The sequence below is a fragment of the Macaca nemestrina genome, chromosome 15 (assembly GCF_043159975.1).
Source record: "Macaca nemestrina isolate mMacNem1 chromosome 15, mMacNem.hap1, whole genome shotgun sequence".
NCBI lineage: Eukaryota > Metazoa > Chordata > Mammalia > Primates > Cercopithecidae > Macaca > Macaca nemestrina.
This window is the reverse complement of record NC_092139.1, coordinates 6,723,990-6,751,721: the sequence shown is the minus strand read 5'-3', so window position 1 is coordinate 6,751,721 and position 27,732 is coordinate 6,723,990.

Genomic DNA, 27,732 nt, shown 5'->3' with positions numbered 1-27,732 from the left:
TAATATTAGAATTATTCTGAGACTGTTGTGGGTGTTATATGAAAAAAAAAGAATAACTGTGGGATATTCTGATTCTATCATTACCTGTGCCTGTGAATATGAAGATATTCATTTTAAAAATTTTTGTCCTTAATTTGATGTTTCAATACATAATCTCCTTCCTCTGAGCACTATAATGCCCTGAAATCAATAACCAATCTAATAGCCATGAGCATCTGAGGCTCCCAGGTTGTGGTGTTGAAATACCATTTCCCACTGAAAGAAACCAGGGATTCTTGGAGAAACGGCTGGTTTGAAGTCCAGGGTGGGAAATGTGTATAATGGGCCCAGAACTCTTGACTTGCCAGAGCGTAAGAAAACAAACTGAGTGTACTAAGCTCACATCAAAGGGAGAAAGAGCCAACTTGGAGAAGCTTCCAGAATGTGAAGATAAGGCATGTTGAGCTTCAAAAAGGATACATTTGTAATTGATTAAAACCCATCAGGCCGAGTGCGGTGACTCACGCCTGTAATCCCAGCACTTTGGGAGGCCGAGGCAGGCGGATCATGAGGTCCAGAGATCAAGACCATCCTGGCCAACATGGTGAAACCCTGTCTCTACTAAAAATATAAAAATTAGCTGGGCGTGGTGGCGCACGCCTGTAGTCCCAGCTACTCTTGAGGCTGAGGCAGGAGAATCTCTTGAACTGGGGAGGCAGAGGTTGCAGTGAGCCGAGATCACGCCACTGCACTCCAGCCTGGTGACAGAGTAAGACTCCGAGAAAAAACAAACAAACAAACAAAAGCCTTAAATGTGTTTAAATTTATAATATGTATAAAAAAGTAAATCTTTGGAGCTTGATGGGAAATCAACTCATTATTTTGAAAACTGATGTGTGAAGAGAAAGAATCGAGCATTTACTTGCTTGTCTTTTGTGAGTTGTGTCACTGGGCAATCAAATAGATGAGAGGGCATGTCTCTTTTTAGAAATAATCTAGATATCAAGTGAAAAAGGAATTATAAAATTAGAAGATGACCATTTTGCAACCCCCAATGAATTAATGGATCTAGACATTGGGTAGCAATAGCTGCTAACATCAGAGAAAGAGACAGGCATCGAGTGCCTCTTATGAAAGAACACATCATCTGTGGTCTTGCCAGAGGGATTGAACCTGAATTTGATCAAACCTCTAGACCAGCTGCCAATTTGCAGAAAACACCAAGAACAAAGGAACATGTTAAACTGCACCCACAGCCTGCAATCAGCCAACCTCAAACCATGGGAAATTCTACAGGTCAATTTTCTTGGGCTCTTCTGTAGATTCTAACAAATTATAGATGGGCAAAGAGCTGGGGAAGCGAAGGAGGAAACTGCAGGTGAAGGAGACTTGAAAAAAAAACACACTTTTTTAAAGGGGCAAGACCAAACTATAGTGTCTAGGAATATACACTAGAGTCATAAAACCAAAAAGAAACACAAGAACGTGATTGCTGTAAAAGTCAGGATAATCGTTACTTTTGGAGGAGTGGGGATGGGATTGGGATTAAGATACATGGAGGGTCTTTGGGGATAGAAGGCAAAGTTGTCTTTCTTGACCCAGGTGAGACTACAAGGGTGTTTCCCTTATGGTAACTCATTCAGCTATACAGTTGTTTCATGTGGGTTTCTTAATGCTTTGTTTTACAATAAAAGGTTTAAAAGATACATATGGCCAGGCGCGGTGGCTCACGCCTGTAATCCCAACACTTAGGAAGGCCGAGGCAGGTGGATCACGAGGTCAGAAGATTGAGACCATCCTGGCTAACACAGTGAAACCCCGTCTCTACTAAAAATACAAAAACAAAATTAGCTGGGCATAGTGGCAGGCACCTGTAGTCCCAGCTACTCGGGAGGCTGCGGCAGGAGAATGGAGTGAACCTGGGAGGTGGAGCTTGCAGTGAAGCAAGATCGCGCCACTGCACTCCAGCCTGGGTAACAGAGCAAGACGCTATCTCAAAAAAAAAAAAGAAAAGGAAAGCTACATACACAGAATTATCTTAATCTTAATGGTACTGAAAATACATACAATGAATGAATAAAAGACAACATGCTACAATGGACCAGGTGCTGTGGCTCACGTCTGTGATGCCAACACTTTGGAATGTTAAGGCGAGTGGATGTCTTGAGCTCAGGAGTTTGAGACCAGCCTGGGCAACACGGCAAAACCCTGTCTCTACAAAAAATACAAAAATTAGCCAGACTTGGGTGGCGTGTGCCTGAAGTCCCAACTACTTGGGGGCTGAGGTGGGAGAATGGCTTGTGTCCAGGAGGTCGAGGCTGCAGTGAGCTGTGATGATGCCACTGCACTCAGCCTGGGTGACAAAGCAAGACCCTGTCTCAAAAAAAAAAAAAAAAATGCTGAAAATGGTGACTGTAGTCATCTCTGGGGAAAAGGATTCTGAATGACTTTCACTTTCTTCTTTGTGTCTCTCCATATTTTCCACTGTACTATTTCTAATTGGAAAAAAAAAAAGTATGTCTGGTTTTTACTTGTTTAATCTTAAAGCTTTTAATTGGATGTCCCAGAAGAGGAAGATGTCTACATTTGGATATTTTTGTCTTGTTAACCACTATATTCCCAGAACCTAAAACAGTGGCTGGAATCCAAAGGGCATCCATATGTACCTGTTGAATAAAACAGCCGGCACGTGTATCCAGAACATTCCAACATCCTGGAAAGGGAGAAATAATTGGCATTATTTTTTTGCCTCAGTTTCTTTCACAAAGCAATAAACTCATTCATTAAACCTCATCATCCTCTTCCCACCTGTTGGCCTAAGGCCCCTGGGCTGTGTCCTCATGGCCCCTGTAAGTGGGCGGAGGCATTGCCGGGTATACCCCAGTGGTGTGTCATCACCACGGAGCCTGCAGGTCTGGGGAGAAATACAGAGACTGCAACCTGCTCTCCTGCCTGAGAGTCCTGGGACATGCCCCTCGAATTACAACAACCACCCACCAGCCCCTGAAATGAGTTGGAACAGAGCCACCCGGCATGTCACAGGTAGTATGGGATTTGGAGATAGAGCAATGTTGGATTCACAAAAACAGGATCCTCCTAAACACCCCTCCCTTTGACAAACACAAAAAAGTGCCATGTACAAGTAGCAGGTGTGTTGAGGCAGAAAAAATCATGAACAGCAATACATGATGTCAGTACAGGAAATGCAGGGAAGACTGTTCTCAGAGCACCAAAATAGACTCGAGGACACGGAGCACAAGGAGAAACTGGGGTCTTGGGGGGCAACACCAAACACCGGGCACAGGGAGTCAGCCCGCCCCTTTGGCAATGGTTTCTTCAGCTGCCAAATGGGTGTGAGCTGCTGCACAGGGGCTGGGAGGATCCAGTAAGGCAGTGCTCAAAGATGGCCTTGGAGGCCTTGGGAGGAATGTACCCCCGGGCTCTGCCCTGAGCTCTGCCTGCCCACGCTTGGATCCCTAGAGGCTGGCTTGGGGCATGGCACATGGCAGGTGCTCATTGGCGAGTGTCTTTAACCGCTTCTGGCTTCCCATTCTCTCTGACAGCCAAAGTCCTCATCATGGCTCTCAGGCCCTGCACCCCCACGCTCCGCATCATATCACCTCTCCAAGCTCACCTCCTCCATGCTCTCCCACTCACCCCACTCCTGCCCCTCGGCCCCCTTGCTGGTCCTCAAACACACCACACTTTCTCCTACCCCAGGGCCTTTGCACCTGCAGCCTCTCCTGCCCTGAACAATCTCTCCCCCGAGTCCACATGGCCTGTCCTTGTCTACTGCCTTCAGGACCAAGTTCCAGGGTCCCTTCCTCAGTTAGACCACGCTGACCACCATCCTGACCCCCCTCCTCCACCCCAACCCTTCTTCCTGCTAATGCTTCTTCCTGGCACCTGGCACTTCCTGGCACCTGGTGCAGGTCTTGATTCCACTGGCACGTGGGAGGTGCCCTTCCATATTTGTTTCATATGCCAGCGTGAACCCGTGCACACCCATCATCACATTGTTACTACTCAGCTCTTGGTTTCCTTTAGTGCATTCCATCTTCACTTCAACACCTCAGCCTGCAAAGGGGGCTGCGGACCCTCAAGATTGGGCCAGCTCCCTGGCACCCTTCACATGGCTCAGAGCCAGAACCCAAACTGTGGATTCAGGCTGGAATTGTGTGACCAACACCTTGAGGCCACACAAGCAGCGAGCGAGCCAGGGAAAAGATGGAAACCTCCTTTGTGCTGATACAGTATTATTTGCATGGTTCTCCGAAGCGGTGGATTTTCTCTTCCTTGGCCAGCTTCATCTGAAGTTCCCAGTTCCCAAGAAGTATCTGAAGACTGGAGAGATTTTTCCCTGTGAAAGCCCACCCTTTGAGGGCCTCAGGCAGCCCAGCATTATCCATATTGTAAAAAACAGACTCTCTTTCCAGTGCCCCTGAAATCCTGCCTCGCCCTCTGCCAGGGGGCTGTTGAGTGAACAGTTAATTGAGTTCAGTCCTGTTGCCTTCTGCGTGGCCCCTCTCTCATTTTTTTCCAGCTTGTTGAGCTATTAAGATGTTGACCAGCTGCCACTGCCAGAACTTCAGTTAGAAAGTTGGCAGCCTCTGGTCTTGAACCCTGAACAAAGAGGACAGACCCAGGGAGGGCCTGGGAAGAGGACAGCAGGGTGAGGGGACGCCTGACCATAGGCTCTAAAATCCCCCTTTGTCTCATAAGCCCTGCCCTTGGACTGCGGGAAGTTCATGGCCCTTCCAGAAGCGAGTGTCACAGGCAGCTATTAAAGACGTGTTTCTGTGAGAATGGCCAGGGCTTGGCTCCCAGGGGAGTGTGGCCTGCACGGGGGCTTCTGCAAAGAAAAGCCATTGTCAGGGGAGAGCAGAGAGCAGCCACCACCAACGCGAGCCCTCGGGTGCGGAAGTGATTATCTGGGCGCAGAGGAGCTGGCAGATCCCGACGCCAGCGTGGGCTGGCCATGTCCAGTCCCCGAGGCACAAACAAGGACATCAAGGAGGTCCCCCAGTCAACCTAGCCCTGGACGGAGCCAAGAGCAACCACAGAATAATCGCTGCCATTTATGACGCACATGGTGTGCCAGGCCAGGACATGTGTGACCATTTAGTCTTCCCAAAAATCCTGCACAGAAAAGGCGGTGATCCCCAAGTGAGGCGAGTGACCTTCCCTGGAACTGAGGCCAGGTGGCCAGTGAGAAAGGAGGCAGGACATGCCCACACTCACCTAGAAGGTCCTAACCTCGCCTCTGCCCTTGTTTCTTCCAATCTACACACCACTCAGCAGTCAGAGGCGCCTTCCTAAACCTCAAATCTGATCGTGCCCCTGCCAGGCTTAGTAACCTTCCGTGGCTCCCCAGTGCTCTGGGGGAGACAGTACAGTTTCCTTGATGTAGCTTCCAAAGGATCTTATCACCCACCCTCAGCTGCCTTAGCAGCCTAATGTTCAGCCACGCCCCAGTGATTCTCATTTCTTCACGTTTTCTCCCTCTCCCTGTCTTTCCCTCGCCTTTGGTCCTTCCAGCTTCCTAGTCTCTATTGCTTCCATCTTTCTCTTAGCACTTATCAGACCATGCCATAAGTCCTTTGTGACTTGTTGGTATCCCTACACCCAACCCCCTCCACACACACACACACACGCACACAGTAGATTCTAAATCCCACGGGGAGAGCAGGGACCACCTCTTTCATGTCCACCACTCCTTCCCGAAAGGCCTGCATGGAGCCAATAGCAGGTGCCCGATGCATGCATGCTGATGCGTCGGTGATGGGGGCTGCTCCTGAGGTTCCCATTCTTTCCTCAACACCTCACTGCCTTCACTTGATAACTCGCTGTACTGAGGGCTTAGCTTACCTTTTTCCTTCAAACTTGCAGCTCTGTGACTATTTGGAAGTTAAAAGGGGAGTGGGCTTGGATAGTTGAGGCTGACTTTGGGGAAGGTGATGGGGTAACGAGGTCACCACCTGTTCCCTGGCTGTGGGAAGAGTTAATCATTATTTCACCTCTTGTGCTTTGCAAGGGAAGCAAAGCCCTCAGCCCAGTGAGCATTGTTTGGCCTGCTCCATCCTCCTTCTGGCCGGCTAAAACCTGTGACATCAGCTGCTGCGGGGGTTGAAGGAGAGTCTGCATTCCAAGGCTCTTCGACTCAGCATTCTTTTCTGCCAGGTTAACCCACTGACCCAGGGCTGGCCTTGTCCCCACTGACCTGTGATGCTGCAGGGTTCTCAGCCTGGGTGGGCATAAGAATCACCAGCCTGGGGAGACCCCTGAGAATGCAGACTTTGGGGCCCTGCCCCTACTATTTAGATTCAGAGGCCTCGAGTGGGACCCAGGATCTGTGTGTGTTCCAAGCCTTTCATGGGACTCTCATGAAGGGGATCTATGCAGCATACTGTGAAAAACACTGGCCGGGGTGGCTGGGATGCTCCTGTTCAATATCATGACCTATCTATCATTTCCTCAAAGTCAAAAGCATCTTTCAACACGTGAAGAGCCATATTAATAAAAATTAGTGCCAGCAATGTACCAGACATAGTTATTATTCCTCTCATTTATGAGAATAACCCAACAAGGTGATCACTGTCTCCATCTCCCAGGTTCCTTACCCAGGATCACACGGCATGCAAACACCAGACCTTGGATTTCAGCCCAGGTGTCACCCACCAAGGAAATTCTTGGGGGAGTCCTTCAATGTGCTCATGGCTTCCTATGAGTCTAGAATAAAGACCAAGCCAGAACGGATAATCAGGAATTAGACTGGTAGATTCTTCTAGGCTCAGACAAACACTAAATGGGGGAGCAGATGAGGGAGTGTGGACATAAGCCATGATGACAGTGGGCAGGTGCCAGCTCCCTGTCTCAGTTCCCTCAGTTTGGCTGTGTCCCCCCACCCCTAAATCTCACCCAAATCGCGAATTCCCACGTGTTGTGGGAGGGACCCGGTGGGAGGCAATTGAATCATAGGGGTGCGTCTTTCTGGTGCTGTTCTTGTGACAGCGAATACATCCCATGAGATGTGAGTTTCCCTGCAGTCTCTCTTTGCCTGCTGCCATCCACATAAGATGTGACTTGCTCCTCCTTGCCTTCTTCCATGATTGTGAGGCCTCCCCAACCATGTGGAACTGTAAGTCCAATTAAACCTCCTTCTTTTGTAAATTGCCCAGTCTTGGGTACGTCTTTATCAGCAGCGTGAAAACAGACTAATACACACCATATATAAGGAACCGGGATGCAGTAAGTGCTCAAGAAACGGTAGTCACTGTGATGGGAGCTGATGTGGCTACTATTCCAAACTTCTGCAGGGGTTGAAATGTCTTAGCTAAACAAGGGGATTCTTTTAAGCTAGCTAATTGGCGATTTAAAACATTTTCAAAATTGGCTAGTAAAAAAAGTAATCTCTAGTTAATTATCAGCTCCTAGTTTTTTGTTTTCAACCTGGCAATTTTTGCAAAACAGCCTCCTCTCTCCTGCTTCACTCTAGGACGTGCCACAACTGATCCAGGTTTCCTTATCCCCCATTTCACATTTTTGTGACATGATTATTTAACTGTGTAAAGTGTTATGGGATATGTTTGGAATGAAAGTCACTTTTCAAATAGAAATGAAGTCGGCATACATTGCATTTAAATCTCTAGTGGGGGACCGTGGGGGGATGAGAGAGAAGTACACTCAAATATATGTGGGTCTGGGCTTAGAAAAATCTTCTCTCCTCTTTCCTGGCTGGCCAAGATCATGTTACTAACAGAAATCTCCTTGGGACGGAAAACGTCCTTTGATGCTTACGATGTGAATTGAAAACGCGAAGGCAAGTGAGAGCTGAGCTCCTCGGCTTCCCCACTCTGCTCCTCCCCAGAACCGTGAAAAAGACAAACACACGTACTTTTGCAAGTTCTGTTGCCACATCTGAAAAGACAAGAAGAATTTTGTGTTGGTGGTGGAAAGAGTGACAGGGCTAAGCCAGTCCCTGATGTACAGATGGATGTGGGGCTGGGGCAAGGAAGCTGGTAGATTTGAAAAACGAAGCAAGAGTGAAGATCATTTTAATCAAAGAAACCAACAGAGGCATGGAATTGTAATGGACCGCCAACCTGTTGCATATTAACTCTTGGCAAGAGGGGGCAGACTGGGCAGCTGGAGATGGTTTGGGAACCCTAGTTACAGGGGTGAAGGGTTTTGCTCACTTCTCTCCACCGGGACACCAAGGCAGCTGCCAGACCACATGGTGCCCATGAGGAAATGAGAAAATAGGCGTCTGCCCCGCACCCCAGGGCTGAAATAGGGGCACCCAGCTGGACTGACGTCCCCTTGTGAACCGTGGACGCAGACCTAGATCTGTCATGTGTGCCATGCAGGGCCATGTGCCCCAGGCCCCCTTCAAGGAAGGACTGCCTGACTGTGGGAGTGCCCTTCAAAAGGTCACCCCTTCCTGGGGCTGCTGGGCACAGACTGGGGCAGGCTGGGCCCGAAGGCTGGGCTGGGAGGCAGGATCAGCTGCCGGCTGAGTCTCTTGTCAGCTGGCTTCAGCCGCCCACCCCTTGGTCCCCTTGCTATTCCTGCTTCTCCTGTCCACTTCCTTTGACAGCTGTTGGTCCCTAATAATATGTCAGACCCCAAATTCCACTTCAGCAGCTGCTTTTGAAGAGCCCGATGACGACTCCCTGTTTTCCCTCTCAGTCCAGCTGAGAGGGACAGACGTCAATACAGGGATCAAAGAACTAAATTAAATATTGCAGCTGAAATCCCTGCTAAAAGAGGTAGCTGCCCCGGCCCATGAGAGGATGTCAGGGCAGGGTGGGGCACTGGGCAGCAAGCCAGGAAGGGGTGTTCCTCCAGGATGGGGAGCTCCTAGGATCCGGGGGAATGGTGGGGTTGCCTAGGTGAGGAGAAGGCACAGGTGCAGGTTCTCGGGGAGGCTTTGGGGAGGAGAGGGAAGGCTGGCATGGAGGTAGGGGGCAGGAAAGGGTATGTCATGGAGCTGGGGAGTTGGCACGGTGGACCACTGTGCAGAGACGCTTGGGCAAGAGCAAAGATTTTGGTCTTTATCCTAAGATTTATGTGTTTTAAACCTGGGGAGATCGGATCAGATTTGCATTGTAAAAAGGTCACTCCGCCCTCTGGGAGGTATCACAGGGGCTGTGTGGTGCTGAAAGGGGGGGGTTTGGACTATTTGGACCGCAAGGAGCCACAGTCCTTCCTGGAGAGGAAAGAGCCATCTGAGGAGGGTGTGCAGCAGAGGGAGGGGGTGCAGCCAAGAACTTCTCTGCATCCGCACTGCCTGGGTTGGGGGCAGCCTTCCAGCCCCCAGGGTGAGTGTCTCACAGAAGAGCTCAGCTTTCAGGCTCCTGCCCAAAGGGAGTCCATGAGGGAATATTCGCCAGAGTTTGGGAGTGCCGGAGGCAAAGCAGCGTGCTGTCATTGATTTTTCCAAACCTGGGGGACTTCCGAGGCCCAGAGGCACCAGCAGAGTAGGGATGAGTGGAGGCAAATGCAGATGCAGTCACCATATCCCCAGGTGCCGGCGTCCCCCCAGTGGCTAATTAGAAGGATTCATTAGGCAGATGGAAACTGGGGGAGCAGAGACGGGAAAGGATGGAAGGGGGTTGCATTTGGAGCTCTGGGTTCCAGAGTCTGAGGGTCAAAGCAGACAAGGCTCTGTCTGGAAAAATACAGAAGTGGCTGGCAAGGGGAAAACTGAAAACAGCATTGTGCACTGTGGGGCCTGTTGACCAGGGTACATGGGAAACAGCAGGTGGTTTCCGCACGCTGCACCTCCAGGCCAATCCATTTGCAAGCTCATGGCAATGGACTATTATGGCTCCCATTTTCTAGGAGGGGAAATTATGGAGAGGAAGGTAAAAACGTCGTGCCTCAGGCCTCATGGTGACAGACGTGAGACCAAGATTCAAACCCAGGTCTAGAAGCACCAAAACCACTGCCCCAGCCCCCTGCCCAAAGGCAAATGATCCCCCTGAGGGTGCCTCCCTCAGGGGCAGCAGACAGGGCCCCAATAGCGGTCGTGGGGAGGAGGACCACACACTAGGTAAACAGCAGGCAGTAGCTAAATGCTAAGCAGTGTGACCGGTGCTATCGTTGGTAACAACTTAGTACATACATGGGGCACTCCATTTACAAACAGGCTTCATGCCTACTTTCTCACCTCTGTGTTGCACAACTCAGTAAGGAAGGGAGAAAGAATGAGAATCTTAAAATAATGACTTCCGTTTTCCGGAAGACAGAGTATGCATGCCTTTCCCTGTTCCTCCTGCTAAGCACAGCTAAGCCTGCACATGAATGTTAGGCCTTTGGCCAAATGCCACTGACGGCCAGAGTTCACAAGAACCCATTGACGTGGTCCCCCCACGCCAGCCTCCTCCCAGGGCAGCAGGAGGGTGAGGAAGGACGGCGAGAGGGTCTGGACAGGCCGGCAGAAGCCGAACAGCACAAATGTCCCCTGCTTTCTCCAGACCCTACCCCTCCTTGCCAGGCCACACCCACAGCAGCTTACACAGCACTCCCAGGACAGAGTCAGCCATCCATTTAATCAGTTTCATAAGCACCTACTGTGTGCCAAGGATGCTTCTGGGCTCTAAAGATACAGAGGGGAATAAAACATAAAACACGGTTCCTGTTCCCATGAAACTTGGGCACGGGGGAGATAGAAGATAAACAACTAAACACATAGATGAGAAATACCAGTCAGATAATACAACTGTTTAAGGGAACAAAGCAAGTCCTCATGGGAGGGATGAGGAGGGACACATTAGCTCCAGGGTCCAGGCATCTCCCTGAGGAGCCAGAGGATGTAGCCCCTGCAGGTTCCTGGCAGACAGGGCAAGGGACAGAGGGCCAGGATCAGGCGTACTGAGCCCACCGCAATTGCTGGGCCACTGGTAATGTGCGGGCTCATATTATCACCTGTGGTCTTAGATAATGCAGAGTCCGGTGCCATTATTTTTAATTCCTTGTGCTTATTTTTATGGCAAGACCAGGAAAGCTCTTTGATACCTGCACATTAAGGAGCAAGACCTTCAGACCCCAGCGGCACCTTCCTCCTCCTGAGGCTCCGTTTCCTTACCTCTGGGGTTGTTGTGAAGATGGGATTCGATCATGTATATAGCATTCACTGCCGTGAGTGGAACAGTTACTGATATTGTCTACCAGTAGCTTTAACTAGCAGCATTAATACTACTATTAATCATGGAAGCCAGCCTTTATTAAGCACTTACTGTATGCCAGGCACTGTTCTGAGTGCTTTCCAGAGAGTAATGCATTTCACCCTTACCACCCTGGAAGGGAGGTGCAATAATTATCCTCGTTTCATAGATAAGGAAACTGAGACGCTCAGAGGAGAAGTCACTTTCCCAGAGTCACATAGCCGCCAGAGCACAGAGCCAAGCCAGCCTGATCCAGCACGTGCTGCAGAAGCTGCTGCTGGACTTTCATCTGCACAAAAGCCCCACTGGGAGGGCTGGGCAGATAGGATTCATCTTACTTTGTGCCTCAATGGCTGAATCTATAAAATGAAGCTGAGTGACTTGGCCAAAGTCACCCCAGCTCAAAGGTGGCAGAAATAGGATGGGAATCCAGGCCTCAACTCCTCCTGCAGTGCCCAACCCCCACCACACATGACTTCTCTCACAGCTTGTACACTGCAGGTATTTGGCCAGTACCCCGGAGATGTTTCTGATTTTTTTTCCAAGGCGTGTCCATTTTGATCACATTTTCTTCTACACGTGGGAACAAAACTAGACACAACTTTGCTGAAAGTCCGAGCTAGCCTTGCTTTTACCTGCAGCTGAGAAAGTTGGCTTCTTCCCCCACCAAGGCTAAAGGGCAAGAGACGACACACCCAGCAAGAAAACTGAAAACAACAGAATCAGTCAATGTGGAACCAACATCACTCTCCAGCAACTGGGGCCAGGTATTTATGCTGCGATGAGACAAAGGCAGACTCTTTCTCCTTAGATTTTAGCACTTGCTTCCAAAACAGCAGAGGGCCCAGCAGGGGAACCAGCGGAGGATGGATGGCGTCTGGCATTGATTGGTACCCAGCCTGAATAATACATCAAGGGTCTGTGACTTCATCACAAAAGCCTGGCGGGCTGGCCTCCTGCAAACCAGACTCCCCAGGGACTGGGCCTCACCAGGTGTCTTCAATTAGAAATACAGCGGGAGCAATGCTTCTAAACGGATTCTGAAAGGCAGGCTCCCGGGCTGAGAGACAGAGAGAGACAGAGTGAAGGGACATGCTCAAGGTTCCTTCCCCTCCATGCCTCATAGTGGGCCCTGCCCTGGGGATAAGCCTCCTACAGCCCCTCGTGAGCTCCATCCACTGCCAAAGATGAGTCAAATGTCAAGATAAGGTTGCCTTTTTTTTTTTTTTTTTTTTTTTTAGACAGAGTCTCACTCTGTCACCCAGACTGGAGTGCAGTAGTGCGATCTGGGCTCACTGCAAGCTCTGCCTCCCGGGTTCATGCCGTTCTCCTGCCTCAGTCTCTGGAGTAGCTGGGACTACAGGTGCCAGCCACCACGCTTGGCTAATTTTTTTTGTATTTTTAGTAGAGACGAGATTTTACCATGTTAGCCAGGATGGTCTTGGTCTCCTGACCTCGTGATCTGCCCGCCTCGGCCTCCCAAAGTGCTGGGATTGCACGCGTGAGCCACCGTGCCCGGCTTATGTATGTATGTATGTATGTATTTATTTTGTATTTTCAGTAGAGACAGGGTTTCACTGTGTTAACCAGGATGGTCTCAATCTCCAAGATAAGGCTGCCTCCAAAGCCTCACACCTGTCATCTGTAAGAGAGCCATGGCTGTGCAGGAAGGAGGGATGAGGCAGTGGAGTCCTGAGTGTCAGGTCCTGCACTACAGGCCGAGCACAGGGAGACATAGGAGCAAGCTTTCCTCCTTCCTCCCCTCCTTTATTTCTCCCTTGAACACTTGCTGAAGTGTCACCTATGTTCCAGGTGCTGTGCTAAGAAGCAAAGATATAGCACCAAACAAGATAAGCATGGCCACTGCCCCGCTCCCAAGGAAGGATGCTTTGGAAGGCCTTTCACTGAATATCTGTCCTCACCTACTCTGTGCCACTCACAGGCTTGGTTGAGGATCAAACTCCTTTTTCAGAAGAGGAAAGGGAGACTCCAAGAGGGGTGATGCTCCATCCCTAGATCTGTGACCTTGGGCAAGTCGTAGAGTTTGTACTGAGTGTTCCTAAACTATGTCCAGGGCACCCCATCCTTCCTGGCCTCATGTTTAGCTCCATGTGAAAGGGTCAGATCGCCCCACTAGCAGATGAACTCCTTGCTCATCCTTGTGTTCCAAGCAGAAACTAACACAAAACCAGACAACCTGGAATGAAGACAAGAAACCCTTGGCCTGCTGGGTCATGAAGCTATTTCTGGCTGCTGTCCATGGTACTAGCAATAAGCATGAAGCCTGCCAACGTCAGGTGGTTAGGGCCCTCTTGGGAAGCTAAAAGATTCTTATCATCCAATTCATGGTTTTGACAGCCTCCTTGGTTTTTCACTGGGTCTTTCCAACAAGTCTTACCTGTCTCCTCTCTCACCTCCCAATCAGCTTTTCTGTTGGCTAGTGGATGCCTTGTATTAGATGTTTGTCTTTTTCTTTTTCTGGTCTCCTGTTATTTTCCCAAGTCATTCTAAACTTTGGAAGCAGAGAACACTCACAACCAGCTGTACCTGGTGTTGTATATTAAATTATCTTTGTCTTGATTCAATGTGTTAAAGTCTTTTATCCATTCTCTTACATTGCAGACCCCAGCTCTAACACATATTTCTTACATCATGTTTCCCAAATGTCAGTCACCCACATACCTCCCACATGACTTTTGCCATACTTTTACACCACCTATCATTCTATACCAAATATATTTCCTAAAATCAATCATTATAAAAGTTTTAGTAAGTCTTATTTTTTTAGAGCAGTTTTAGATTTGCAGAAAAACTGAACAACAACAAAAAAAGTACAGAGAGTTCTCATATACCTCCTCCCTGCACACATTTTCCCTATTATTAACATCTTACATTTGTTTGGTACCTGTGGTACACTTGATGAACCAAAACTAATACATTATCATTAACTAATGCCTACAGTTTTCTTGAAGGTTCACTCTGTGTTGCACCATTCTATGGGTTAACAAATGCAAGTCATGTATCCCTCATTACAGTATCTTACGGAATAGTTTCACCACCCTAAGAATGCTCTGTGTTCACTCATTCATTCCTACCCTCTACCCTTGAACCCCTGGCAACCACTGATCTTTTTGCCGTCTCTATAGTTTTGCCTTCCCAGAATGTCATGGAGTCAGAATCACATAGTGTGTAGCCTTTTCCCAAACTGGCTTCTTCCACTCACTTTTTTTTAAAACTTACATACATTTATTTAAAAGGGAAGCTTGATATCATCATAAAAATGGATATTCAGATTCATTTACCATGAATTAAAGGAAATCATAGAAATACAGCAGGAATGGAAACTTCTCTATTCCATGAAACTCATGACAAAAACTGGCAAAAATCCCAGAATCAACTTTTTCAGAATTCTGGAAATTAACCAAAGACTTGAAACAATCTAGACTGCATGCACTCAGGAAGAAAGGCTGAATTTCAGTAAGAATGGGGAGTTTCATGGCATTTTAACTTTCCATATTTCCATCCCCCTCTCTTCTGCTCTGAGTTAGCCTTGAAATAAGGTTCAAATCAACCCTGCAATCAGGGTAAAAACCGGTGGCCTGGAAGCTACTGTAGGGAACAAAACAAGATTGCAGCCCCTTTAAACCTCATTCCCAGAGAATTGTCATGACTTGACTTGTCTGGTGGGTCCCTGGAGAACTCCACTTGCAAGGTTTTCTTGCCTTCTGACCAAGATCAGTGGTTTCCAGAGGTTCAAAGGTAGGGGTAGGAATGAATGAAGAAGCACAGAGCATTTTTAGGGTCATGAAACTATTCTGTAAGTTACTGTAATGATGAATAACTGACATGCATTTGCCAAACCATAGAACTGTACAACACAGAGTGAACCTTCAAGTAAACTGTAGGTCTTACTTGAACTTTGCCCACTTTGAAAAGTCTGAGCATTTGCTGAAAACAATTTTAAGTAACTGCTTAGCTTTCTGACTGCCTAAGATGGTGAGCAACAGTTGGGGAAAAGTATGGGCGAACTAGAAGATTTAAAAAGAAAAAGCTGGCAAATAAGATGTCCGTAGGGGCTCTGCAAAGTTCCAACGTATTACTGAGAATCTAGAAAGCCCCGTGCATGTGCAGGGCTGTGGGCATGCTTAGGAGATACTTGAGAAGGCCCTGTGCTCTCAATTCTGTATGACCTGAGGGTCTACACAAGTAGAAAGTGAAAGTTAGGGCAGAGTTGCCAATTTCCTGACCAAGTATTGAAGGTATGCCCAGCATGCACACAGAGTACTGTGGCAAAAACTGGGAGACTTATTAGTCCAGGCATTTGAGGAAATGTCTGTCCACTCTTGAGCTCCCCAGTAAGCTAACTGAGCAGACATTTCAGTGGCCACACATGAAAAACAATGTAACACATCATATTATAGAATTAAGGGGGGAAATCACCTGATCTTTTCAGTAGACACAGAAAACGCATCTGATAAAATTGATACCTTGTTGAGACAAAAATACTCAACACACTTTAAATAGTAGGAAACTTCCTCAACTGGATAAAGGGCACCTATGAAAAAGTCCAAGCTAATATGATACTTAATCATGAAAGACTGAGTACTTTCCCCATAAGATCAGGAACAAGACAATGATGTCTCCTTTTGCCATTGCAATTGTACTGGAGGTTCGAGCAAGCAATTAGACAAAAAAAAAAAAAAGGAATAAAAGGCACCTATAAGGAAAGAAGTAAAGCCACCTTTATTTGAAGATGACATGATCTTGCAAATATAAAATCCTAAGAAATTCACCAATAAACTATTAGAGTTAATGAACAAGTTCAGAAAGATTATAAGATACAAGATCAATATACAAAAATCAATTGTACTCCCACACATTAGCAATGAACTATCCAAAAAATGAATCCAAGAAAATAATTCCACTTACAATAGCATCAGAAAAATAAAATACTTACAAATAATTCTAACAAAAAAGTTCAAGATATGTACATCAAAAACTATAAAACATTACTTAGAGAAAATTTTTAAAACCTAAATAGTTGCCATGTTCATGGATTGAAAGGCTTAATATTGCTAAAATGGTGATACCCCCCAAACTGATATGCAGATTCAACATGATCCCTAACTTTGGATTAGGCAATAGTTTATCAGATATAATAACTAAAGCACAAGCCACTGAAAAAAAATAGATTGTATTTCATCAAAATTAAAACCTTTTGTGCTTCAATGGACACGATCAAGAAAGTGAAAAGACAACCCACAGCATGGGAGAAAATATTTGTAGATCATGTATTGGATTAGAGTCTTGTACCCAGAATCTACAAAGAACTCTTTACAAATTAACAAAAAAGTCACCCAATAAAAACTTGGGTAAAGAAATCAAATAGACATATCTCCAAAGAAAATACACAAATAGCATATATATATATATATATATGCGTTAGGGACTTATATATACATAATATATATATATTATATATGTTATTTGTGTAAATAGCATATATATTATATATAATATGTATATAAGTCCCTTGTATATAAAGCATATATATGCTTTATATATATATAATACATATATATATATAAGTCCCTAATGACTATTAGTCATTAGGGAAAAGTAAATCAAAATCAAAATCACAATGAGATACTACTTCACACCACACACTTTCACACCTACTGGAATGACTGTAATTAGAAAGATGAGCAATAACAAGTGTTGGTGAAGATGTGGAGAAACTGAAACCCTCATACCTTGCTAGTGAAATCTAAAATGATGCAGTCACTTTGGAAAACAGTTTGACAGTGCCTCAAAATGTTAAATATAGAGTTACCATACGACACAGCAATTCCACTCCTAAGGTCTCTAAGGGACCTTCAAATATATGCTCACCCAAAAACTTGTACATGAGTGTTCACTCACAATAGCCAAGAGGTAGAAAGAACCTAATGGTACATCATCGATGAATGGATTTTTTTTTTTTTTTTTTTTTTTTTTTTGAGACGGAGTCTCACGCTGTTGCCCAGGCTGGAGTGCAGTGGCGCGATCTCGGCTCACTGCAAGCTCCGCCTCCCGGGTTCCCGCCATTCTCCTGCCTCAGCCTCCTGAGTAGCTGGGACTACAGGCGCCCGCCACCGCGCCCGGCTAATTTTTTGTATTTTTTTAGTAGAGACGGGGTTTCACTGTGGTCTCGATCTCCTGACCTTGTGATCCGCCCGCCTCGGCCTCCCAAAGTGCTGGGATTACAGGCTTGAGCCACCGCGCCCGGCCTGAATGGATTTTTAAAAAGTGTGATCTAGCCATTCAATGGGACATTATTCAACCATGTAAAGAAATGGAGCACTGAAACATGCCACAACATGGATGAACCTTAAAAACATGCTCAGTGAAAGAAGCCAAACACAAACACATATTATATGATTCATTTATATGAAATGTCCATAATAGGTAAACCCATTGAGACAGGAAGTAGAAAAGTCTTGACCTGGAGCTGGGGGAAGGAGAAAATTGAAAATGGTAATGGTGCAGAGTTTCTTTTTGGGATGATAACGTTTTGGAATTGAGGTGATGGTTGCACAACCATGTGAATAAACTAAAAACCACTGAATTGTATATACACTTTAAAAAGGTGAATTTTATATACGTAAATTAAATCTTAGTATTTTTTAAAAGGCAATCATAAAAGTAAATACCTTGACAAGGAAATATTTGCTGTACTTTAAAATATAAAATTTAAAATGATACAATTTTTTAAAAGACGTAAGTCTAACTATTTTGTAAAAATATATTTCTGAAAATAAGTTTATGAATGAGAAAGAACACTATTTATGATAAATCACTCATAAAAGTTTCAGTGTGGTTTAGTTTAAGATGAAGTTTTATGCTAATTCTGTGATTTAGTGTGGCTGTTAACCAGCACTGTGAATATCAGCTCATCTACGTATATGGTCAGAAAGGACAAAATATATGTAGCCATGACACTGGCTAAGATAGAGATGTCCAGCACAACAGTGGCTTAAAAGAGAAGTGACTTTCTCTCCCTGGTAACCATCCATGACTGATAATACAGTTTTATTATGGTGCTGGGCACCAAGGCTCCCTCTGTCTTATTTTTCCACCCCCACTAGGGTGTAGCCCTTTCTACATGACCCCAAACAACTAACCAGCATGTCCCCTTTCCTGGGGAGGGGAGAAAAGTAGTTCAGAGCAGGTTCCATCCCTTTAAAGACCTAACCAGAAATTTGTCCACATTGCTTCTGCTCATGCCCATTGGCTAATACACGATCACATGGTCACTCCCAGCTGCAAGGTTGCCTAGCAAATGTAGTCTTAGCCCAGATGGCTCTGTAACCAGCTAACATTCTGCTGATGAGAAAAGAGAAAATATATCTGTGGAGGTGGTGGGGGTGAGGAACAAGTGATTGTCACTGACTCAAGCAGCTCTGAGTGTTTGGATAATAGGGTTTAATTGCGATGCAGTTCGTCTACAGACTGACTCAGGGCAAACCCCACCAGGTCAAGGAACTGGAAAGAGTAATTGGTCTATAGCTAGACCATTCATTGGAGGACTATTATGAGTGAACTCAGTTTGCTGCTAAAAATGTGTTTTAAATAGCCAGTTTGGTCTTGAAGTTAGAATAATAATAGAAATAGTATAAGTAATAATACATATTTTTATTTATGGGCCAGCTCTCCTCAGCACCCTAAAGTGTAAATACTACTGTTAGTCCCATGTATCATAGGAGGAAACTGAGGCTCAGAGAGGTTAAGAGGCTTGTTTAAGATCACTCTACCTGGTAAGTGGCAAAGTCACACTCGAACCCAGCAGCAGAGCCTCACATAGAGCCCTGGTCAGTGACTAGCCCAGTGATTCCAGGAATGGACATTAACACCAAGGCGGAGAACAGGCTCCTCCCAGAGCTGTTCTGGATCAACCCCAATGGCCAGGCACTGTCTCCGTGTGCATCCTACCCAAGGGCAACTGTGATAGAGCCTGGGGCTGCTTTCAAGACCTATTTATAAAGATCAGGTCTTCCGGTGGAGCCAAGTGGATGCTTCTGCAGCTTTCTAATTGTTAGGAACCAAGGAGAATGAAGTCCAGAGTGCACTGTCTGAGGCTGCCCAGTCTCCAGACATTTGATAGCTTGTGACATTACTGCCCACAGTGCCCATCCTGGGGCAGCCCCTTTGGAATCTGCAGAATCATGGTTCACCAGGCCCAACACATGACCACATGACTTGTTTGTCAAAGACAGGGCCCTTGGGCAAAACCAGTGGTCCTCATGAAAGAAACATTCCCAAGTCAGTGAAAGATGGGTTCATGAGGCTGGTTTGGGACCCAGAGCACTGTATGTGTCCCACGGAAGACAAGGCAGAAGGCACTCGCTGGTGGACAAGGCAAGGATCCTCAGCCCTGCGATCCAGGAGGTTAAGGAGCCCCAGCACCACTCAGGGTTTCCTGGGCTTCCTAAGGGCAGTTAGCAGTTAGTTTATTTACTTTCGAATGATCAGTTTCTCTGCTAGAAACTAAGTCCAAAGACAGAATCAGAGACACCCACAAGGATGTCAATGGGAAGAAAGGAGAAGAATGGAGTGGAGAGGGAAGGAGGGAGACAGGCAGAAAACCTAAATGCCCTTGGGAACACTGGGGGAGGCAGGGATGACTGAAAGTATATGTTAGGGTCCCTGGCTGTAACATCCACGAACCTCACTCAGATGCTATTTGGGGTTAAACAGTTGAAGGTCCTTGCTAGGAAGGCAGAAGCTTACTAATCAAGTTCACAGCGCACACCTGCCCTGGGCCAAGCCTGTGCTAGCTAGACTCTGGAGTATGCAGACATGATAATAACAGCAGCAGCAGCAGTAATAATAATTATAACAGCCAGCATTTAATGAGCACCTACTATGTGCCAGGTAATAGTCTAAGCACTTTATACCTATCAAAGTCCTCACACAATGCTACCAGGCAGGGATCTATGTTATCCTCATTTTATAGAGACAAGAGCTGAGGAGCAGAGCACAGCTTGCCAAAGGCTGAGAAGCAGCTAAGCCAGGGTTCAAACTGGGCTCCAGAGCCCCCATTCTCCCCACGAGGAGCTCCTCCCTCAGCAGTTCCTATTTCAGAAGCACACAGCCCAGTCAGGGCAACCAGAAGCAGGTAAATCCCCTTCCACAGCACCACAGGCTCTGGGAAGGACACACGGCAGAGGGAGCAGTGGGTCACTGCACAGAGACGCAGGCTAGGAGGATGCTGAGGATAGCAGGGCCCCCAGGCAGTCTGGGAGGAGTGGAGGAGCCACAGAGAACAAACCAGTCTGGGTGTCTGAGCTGGCCCTTAAGGAGGCATCAGGGGCCAGACGGGAGGGGCCGAGGAGTTGGGCTTTCTCCAGGGGACACTTCCAGAGAATCTGATCAAAGCTCTCTCTCAAGTCTCTTCTCTGGGTCAGGGCAACTCGCCCAGGCTCAGCCCAGCTCCTGGGCCTCCTTCCAGGGGCAATGAACTTCCCCAGGCTCCCCCGCCTTTTCCTTAAACAAGCCGAAGTCCTCCAGGCTGAGGACTCCTAATCCCAGCCTAATCTCTGCTCCTGCCAGAGCGTCCTGTTTGCTGTCCTCCTGGCTGGGTTGGGGCCCAGGAACAATGGTGAGAAAGAGGGAACAGGGAGAGGCGGGTCTGCAGCCTGGGGGCTGAGGAAGGAGGGGACATGGGCATCTGAGACAGGAGCAAGGGAAGCAGGGCAGCCTACAGGGCTGAGAGCAGCTGGGCAGGGCTGACCCCGGGGCAAACAAGGCCCAGAGTGAATTCAAGCTGCCTGCTCCAATGCCAGGATCTTCCTGGTGGAACTTTCCACTTACCATGTTGGCTTAACCTACGGAACACAGCACATCTAAACAGATCTGAGGCTCTTCTCCTTAGACCCACATGTTAGCATCTGGCTGCAACTACTCCCACTGCAGAGAGCAACAGTCATAATGATGACAGTGGTGGCGACCATTTATGAGGCACTTATTCTGTGCAGGTCACTGTGGTTTTGCACAGTATCTCATTAAATCATCAACAGGAACGACCACAAACAAAAGTAATGACAATCCCGAGAGCTCATGCTGGGGTCGCGCCCAACAGGCCAGTGTGGTTCCCCATGAATTAGCTCATCTACCCGCATAGCAATCTGCTGAGACAGGGACTTTTGTATTCTTCCTTTTACACTCTGGGAAACCGAGGAACTTGCCCTAGAGCACACTGCTGGACAGAGAACTGCATTCAAAGCCACTGACTTTGATGACCCAGTTCGTGTACTTAACCTTGGCCTCGGACGCAGATTGCCCAAGACTCGTAACAGCGTCCACGGGGGTCTAGGTTGCCTTTATAATCAGTTGCACTTTCCTTCTATTTTATGCTGCAGTTTTACAATAGTGGAACCCCAGACTGGAAAACTGGATTCATCAGGTGCATGAGCTAGAAAAGAACTTGTAGAATCACAGACTAGAATTCATCGATCCAAAAGAGCTCACAGCCGCCCCTCTTGGATAGTAACAGCTATCTCAGGACCTTCTTGCAATGAATCCTCAGTGTGATCCTAGGAGTTAGATGCTATTACTATGCCCTTTTTACCAACAAGGAAACCCAGCACAGGGGCTAAAGCGGCTTACCAGGGTCGGCTTGTAAGTAGCAGGACAGACACTTGGACCCAGAGCCCAAGCCCTGCATCATCTCATGGGCCCTCACCTGATGCTTCGGAGCCAAAAGTAAACTACGTAGCAATGGGCTTCCTCTGAGACAGGGGTTTTCACACTGCCCCCTCTTGCCACTCTCCCTGGACTGTACAAGAGTCTACCATCACCAAAGAGAAAGATTGTGTTTCTGGGTCTGCTTTCCAAAAGGCCTGAGCTATCTGACGGTCAGGGCCTGGACCTATTGCTCTGCAGCGTCTTCAGCACCAGCACGAGGCCTGGCTCACAGAGACCGGAAACCAACCTGAATGCCTGATAGACCAACAGAGCCTCAAGCTGATACTTAAGCTATATGCATCTTAATCTACATACAAGCAGGCAGCTTCCTTTCTCTATTATTTTTCATCCAAGGTTCTTAATCCAAAAAGATGAAGAGGTGGTGGTTCTTTTTTATTTATATATATATTTATTTTATTTTATTTTATTTTGAGATGGAGTTTCGCTCTTATCGCCCAGGCTGGAGTGCAATGGTACAGTCTCGATTCACTGCAACCTTCACCTCTCGGGTTCAAGTGATCCGAGTAACTGGGATTACAGGCACATGCCACCACGCCTGGCTAATTTTGTATTTTTAGTAGAGACAGGGTTTCGCCATGTTGGCCAGGCTGCTCTCGAACTTCTGACCTCAGGTGATCCACCTGCCCCAGCCTCCCAAAGTGCTGGGATTATAGGCATGAGCCACTGTGCCCGGTCGTGGTGGTGGTTCTTCCAAAAAACAAATGGTGTGTCCCATTGTCAGCTGATGCCTAACTGAATTTGACAGCATGAGGTGCTGGATGTAAATAAGATATTGGGGTGGGGTGATGTGGTGATAGATCTTACTGGAGAGGGCTTGCTTGCCTCGGTCTCAGAGGTCACCACCTGGACCAGCTGGTAACAGGCTGCATCCAGTTCCCTCCCTCCCACTCACTGCTGAGGGACCTAAGGCAGGTGTCTTAAGCTCTCTGAAGCTATTTTCTCATTCAGAGCATGGAGCATGGGTATAATAATAGCATTGCAATATCAGGCTGAGTGAAGCTCAGATAAGATCAGAGAGCATTTAGTGCCTCCTAACTGCTGTTGCTGACGCAGCCATGATGATTTTTACACCTATATTTCAGCAAATCCAAGATGCCAGAGCTCGAGAGTCCAAATCTCACCTTTCCCCCATTTTTGCAAATACCGCTGTATTAGAACACAACCGTGCCTATTCAGTTACTCAGTGTCTATACCGCTTTTACACTACAATGGCCGGCAGAGTTGAGTAGTTGTGACAGAGACAATTTAGTTCACAAAGCCTAAAACATTTACTATCCGGCCCTTTACAGAAAAGTTTTGCCAATCCTGCCATAGACTGTAAGAAATGCTGTAATTTTAAGCATCAATGGGAAAGAGAAAGGTTTCACCAGTTAAACTATGACATACCAGCTACCTAAAACAAATCCAAATTTCAGAAATGGTAAAATGTGAAGAAAAAGAAAAGTGTACCAAAGGATCAATAAATACACTGTCATTTGTTTTCTTACAGGTATTAATTAGGTGCTGATTCCCTTGTCTCTCCTTTTCCCCAATTACATGTTCATACCTAAAAACCTTTTTAATCTTAATGAACACAAAAGGCAATCCCGTGTCATAGCTAAGAGTTCAAATCCCTGCTCCACAGCCACATACCAGCTAAGTAACCTCGGACATGTTAATTTACCTCGCAGATTCAATCTCCTCGCCTGGAGAACAGAGATAATAAAAGTGCCTTCCTCATGCAGGTAAAGGAATTAGCATGGTGGTTCACAAACAGTAGCCACTCCATAAAATAGTAGAAATCAGTAATAATAACAGTTTAAAATATCACTTATCTTGACCAAGCTGGTTTCTACTGATCCCCTAAAGATCCAAAAGTCCCCGTCGGGATCCCCATCACAGATCCCACCTGTGGCCTGTGGACCTAGCTGCTTCTCTGCTTCTGGGCCAGAGAAAACACGCTGTATTAGTCTGCTCTCATGCCGCTAATAAAGACATGCCCGAGACTGAGTAATTTACAAAGGAAAGAGGTCGAATGGACTCACAGTTCCATATGGCTGGGGAGACCTCACAATCATGGCGGAAAACAAAAGAAGAGCAAAGGGGTGTCTTACATGGTGGCCAGTAAGGGAACTTGTGCAGGGGAACTCCTGTTTGTGTAACCGTCAAATCTTATGAGACTTATTCACTACCACAAGAACAGTATGGGGGCAACTGCCCCCATGATTCAGTTATCTCCACCTGCCCCCACCCTTCACACATGGGGGTTATTCCAATTCAAGGTGAGATCTGGGTGGGAACACAGCAAAACCATATCACACTCCAAGATCCCCCCATCCCGGGGAGCCATCACCGCTGTTCTGGCTCCTCTGTCATCCTCCAACCTACCTCGGTCTGGACCAGCTGGTCTCAGCCATGCACAGCAGGCTACCAGGATGGTGATTCTGGGAGAAAGCTGGTTTCCTGAATCACAGGGGACTTTTTGTCTTTCTGATTTAGATTTCTGTCACTTTGCCTCCCTTCACCAGAGGCAGGGTGGGTGAAGTGTAAGCTTGGTGACACTGTGGAGGTGGCCTCATCCCCCTTGGGAAGACCCTAGTGGTGGAGGCCATGGAAAAGCAAGAAAGGGCACACCACAGAGCCCCAGGGCAGGCAAATGGAAGGCCCTTCTGTGCAGCCAAATGTCATTCAGCCAACACCTCTGAGAAGCTTCTGTGAAACTCCTGGAAACTGCCAAGGACTTCCAGGCAGGGCAACACAGTGAGCTCATCCTTCAGCATGCACCCTCTGCTGCAAACAGACAGCCTCAATTAAATATCAAAATGGAAAAGCAAGCTTCCACGTCCAGCCCTCAAGGCGTAAGGGTAGTAGACTTACTCTCTCAGCATAAACAATGAAAAAACTAGATATTTATATGAAGCAACTGCTGCCAACACACAGCTTAGAGCTGTGGTCCTTGAGAGAAGGCTTCACATAGGCAAATCCCACACTCACTCAGGCTCTCCCATGGGGGCATCTTGGTAAACTCTGGTATAAGAAAGTGGAGCCCAAACAGAACAGGTCTCTCACTGGGCAGAGGAAACAGAAGTTGGCCTTTGGGGCCCTGAGACAGCTGGAGTTTGCAGGGCAGAGAACTTCAGAGGACATAGTTGCACAAAGGAGCTCCAGAAATCTACACAAGGGACTCCTTCAGTGTTTGGCTGAATACTGAGCTGCCTATGCACAGGGCACACTTCTGTGAGGCCAACATGGAACAAGTAATGGGGAGCTGGGGCACAGGTGGGAGGTGGAGGTTCCAGAGGTTGTGCAGTGCTAAGGGACATTAGAGCTCAGACCAACCAGAGTGGAGATGTCATCGAACACCCTTAGTCAGTGGACAGCCCACACAATCCATTTCTGCAGTAGAGTACGGGCAACTCTATGCCTACCCCAAGAAAACTTAAAATCAAGCCACTAGCGATTCAAGCTGATCCTCCAGGAAATTAACTCCTTGTCATAAAAAAGCCTGATGCTCTTTAAAAAGGAAAAGACCAAAAAAATCTAGACTCTCAACAACATACAGCATATAGGTAAAATCTGTTAGATACACTGGATGGGATTGATGGCAGATTAGGCAACACAGAACAAAGAAAATCAGTGAGCTTGAAATCATAACAATATAAACTAACCAAAAAGGACCACACAAAGAAAAATGAATGAAAAAGAAAATGAGCAGAGCATCAGTTACTTCTGAGACAAATTCAGGTGGCCTAAAATATGTATAATTGGAATATCCAAAGAAAGAGGAGAAGAGAAAAAATATTTGAAAAAATATTGGCTGAATTTTTTTCAAATCTTATGAAAAATATGAACCCTCAGAACCAACAAGCTCAATGAACACCAAGCCCAAGAAATGTGAAGAAAACTACAAGACACCGCATGATTAACTAACACAAAACGAGTGATAAATACAAAATCTTAAGAGCAGCCAGAAGAATACAGCACCTTACTTAAAGAAGAATAAACATAAAGATGACAGAAACAAGAGGACAGTGGAGCAGTTTCTTTACAGTACCAAAAGAAGAATAAATAAAATACAGAATTCTATACCCAGAAAATATATATTGCAAAGGCAAAGGTGATCTAATGCTTTCTTCAGACATACAAATGCTGAAACAATGTATCACCAACACATCCACAGTGCAACGAATGTTAAAGAAAATCCCTCAGGTGGAAGGAAAGCAGTACCAGATAGAAATCCAAATCCACGCAAAGGAATGAAGAGCACCAAAAATGGTAACTATGTGGATAAATAAGAACATTTTTATTTTTCAAACCTCTTTTTAAAATAATTGAATGTTTAAAGTAATACAATACCAATGTATTATGGAGTTGATTATATGTATATCATATATACATATATTGATGATATATATTACTCTCTCTATATATGTATGTGTAAGGTGTATGACAGTAATACTTCAAATACCAGGGGAAAAGAAATGAAAGTAAATTTCAAGTTGCTGTCCTATATGTAGAGCAGTATGATTTTACCTGAAGTCAGACTGTGATGAGTAGAAGATATATGCTATAAATACTAAGGCAACTACTAAAATAAAAAACAGTTATGGATTAAAAAGCCAACAAAGGAGATAAATGATATCATAAAAAAACAGTCCAAAAGAAGGCAGCAAAGGAAGAAAGGGGGAACAAAGAGCAGATAGGAAATAGAAAACAAATAGCAAGATGATAAATTTAAACTCAAATATATTAATATCACATTAAATTTAAATTGTCTAAACACCCCAGTTAAAAGGCAGAGATTACCTGATTGGATTATTATTCAAGCCCCAACTATAAGCTGCCACTAAGCAACCTCCTTTAAATATAAAGACACAATAGATTAAAAGTAAAAGGATAGGGAAAGATATATCATGCAAACGATAACCCAAAGAACACCAGAATGGCTATGTTAGTAATAGATGGGGTCAGGCACAGTGCCTCGCACCTGTCATCCCAACAATTTAGCAGCCTGAAGCAGGAGGACTGCTTGAGCCCAGGAGTTTGAGAACAGCCTGGGCAACAAAGCAAGACCCCATCTTCACAAAATATGTAAATATTAGCTGGGCATGGTAGTGCATGCCTGTAGTCCCAACTACTTGGGAGGCCAAGGTAGGAAGATCACTTGTACCTAGGAGTTTGAGGCTGCAGTGAGCTATTATCTTGCCACTGCACTCCAACCTGGGTGACAGAGGGAGACCTTGTCTCTAAAATATATGTATATATAGAGTGGGAAATGCCACATCAGGGGGAGATGAATCTCCATAGTGAGTGAAAACAAAGGGTCAAGGAGGGAATTCGCACTTTCTGGAAGGGTGTCACATCCAAACCAAGGGTGTCACATATATATATATATATATATGACAAAGTTCATTTTAGAGCAAAGAATATTACCAAAGATAAAGAGAGCTGATTTTTAACAATTGAAGAGATGAATTCATTAGGAAGACATAATGATCCTAAACGTTTAGGCACTTAATAACAGAGCTTCAAATACATGAAGCAAAATCTTATAAAACTGCAAAGAGAAATCGACAAATACACAGGTATAGTCAGAAATGTTAATACCCCTCTCTCAACGAATAAACAGAATATCAACAGGGAAATAGAAGACTTGAATAACTATATAACTATCAACCAACCTAACCTAATTGATATTTATATAACACTCTAGCCAACAACATCAGATTGCATGTTATTTCTAACTGGTCTCAAAATATTTAGCAAGATAGACCATACTAAACCAAATATGTCTCAATAAATTTTTAAAAATTCAAGTCATGCAAACTATATTCTGTGACCACAATGGAACTAAACTGGA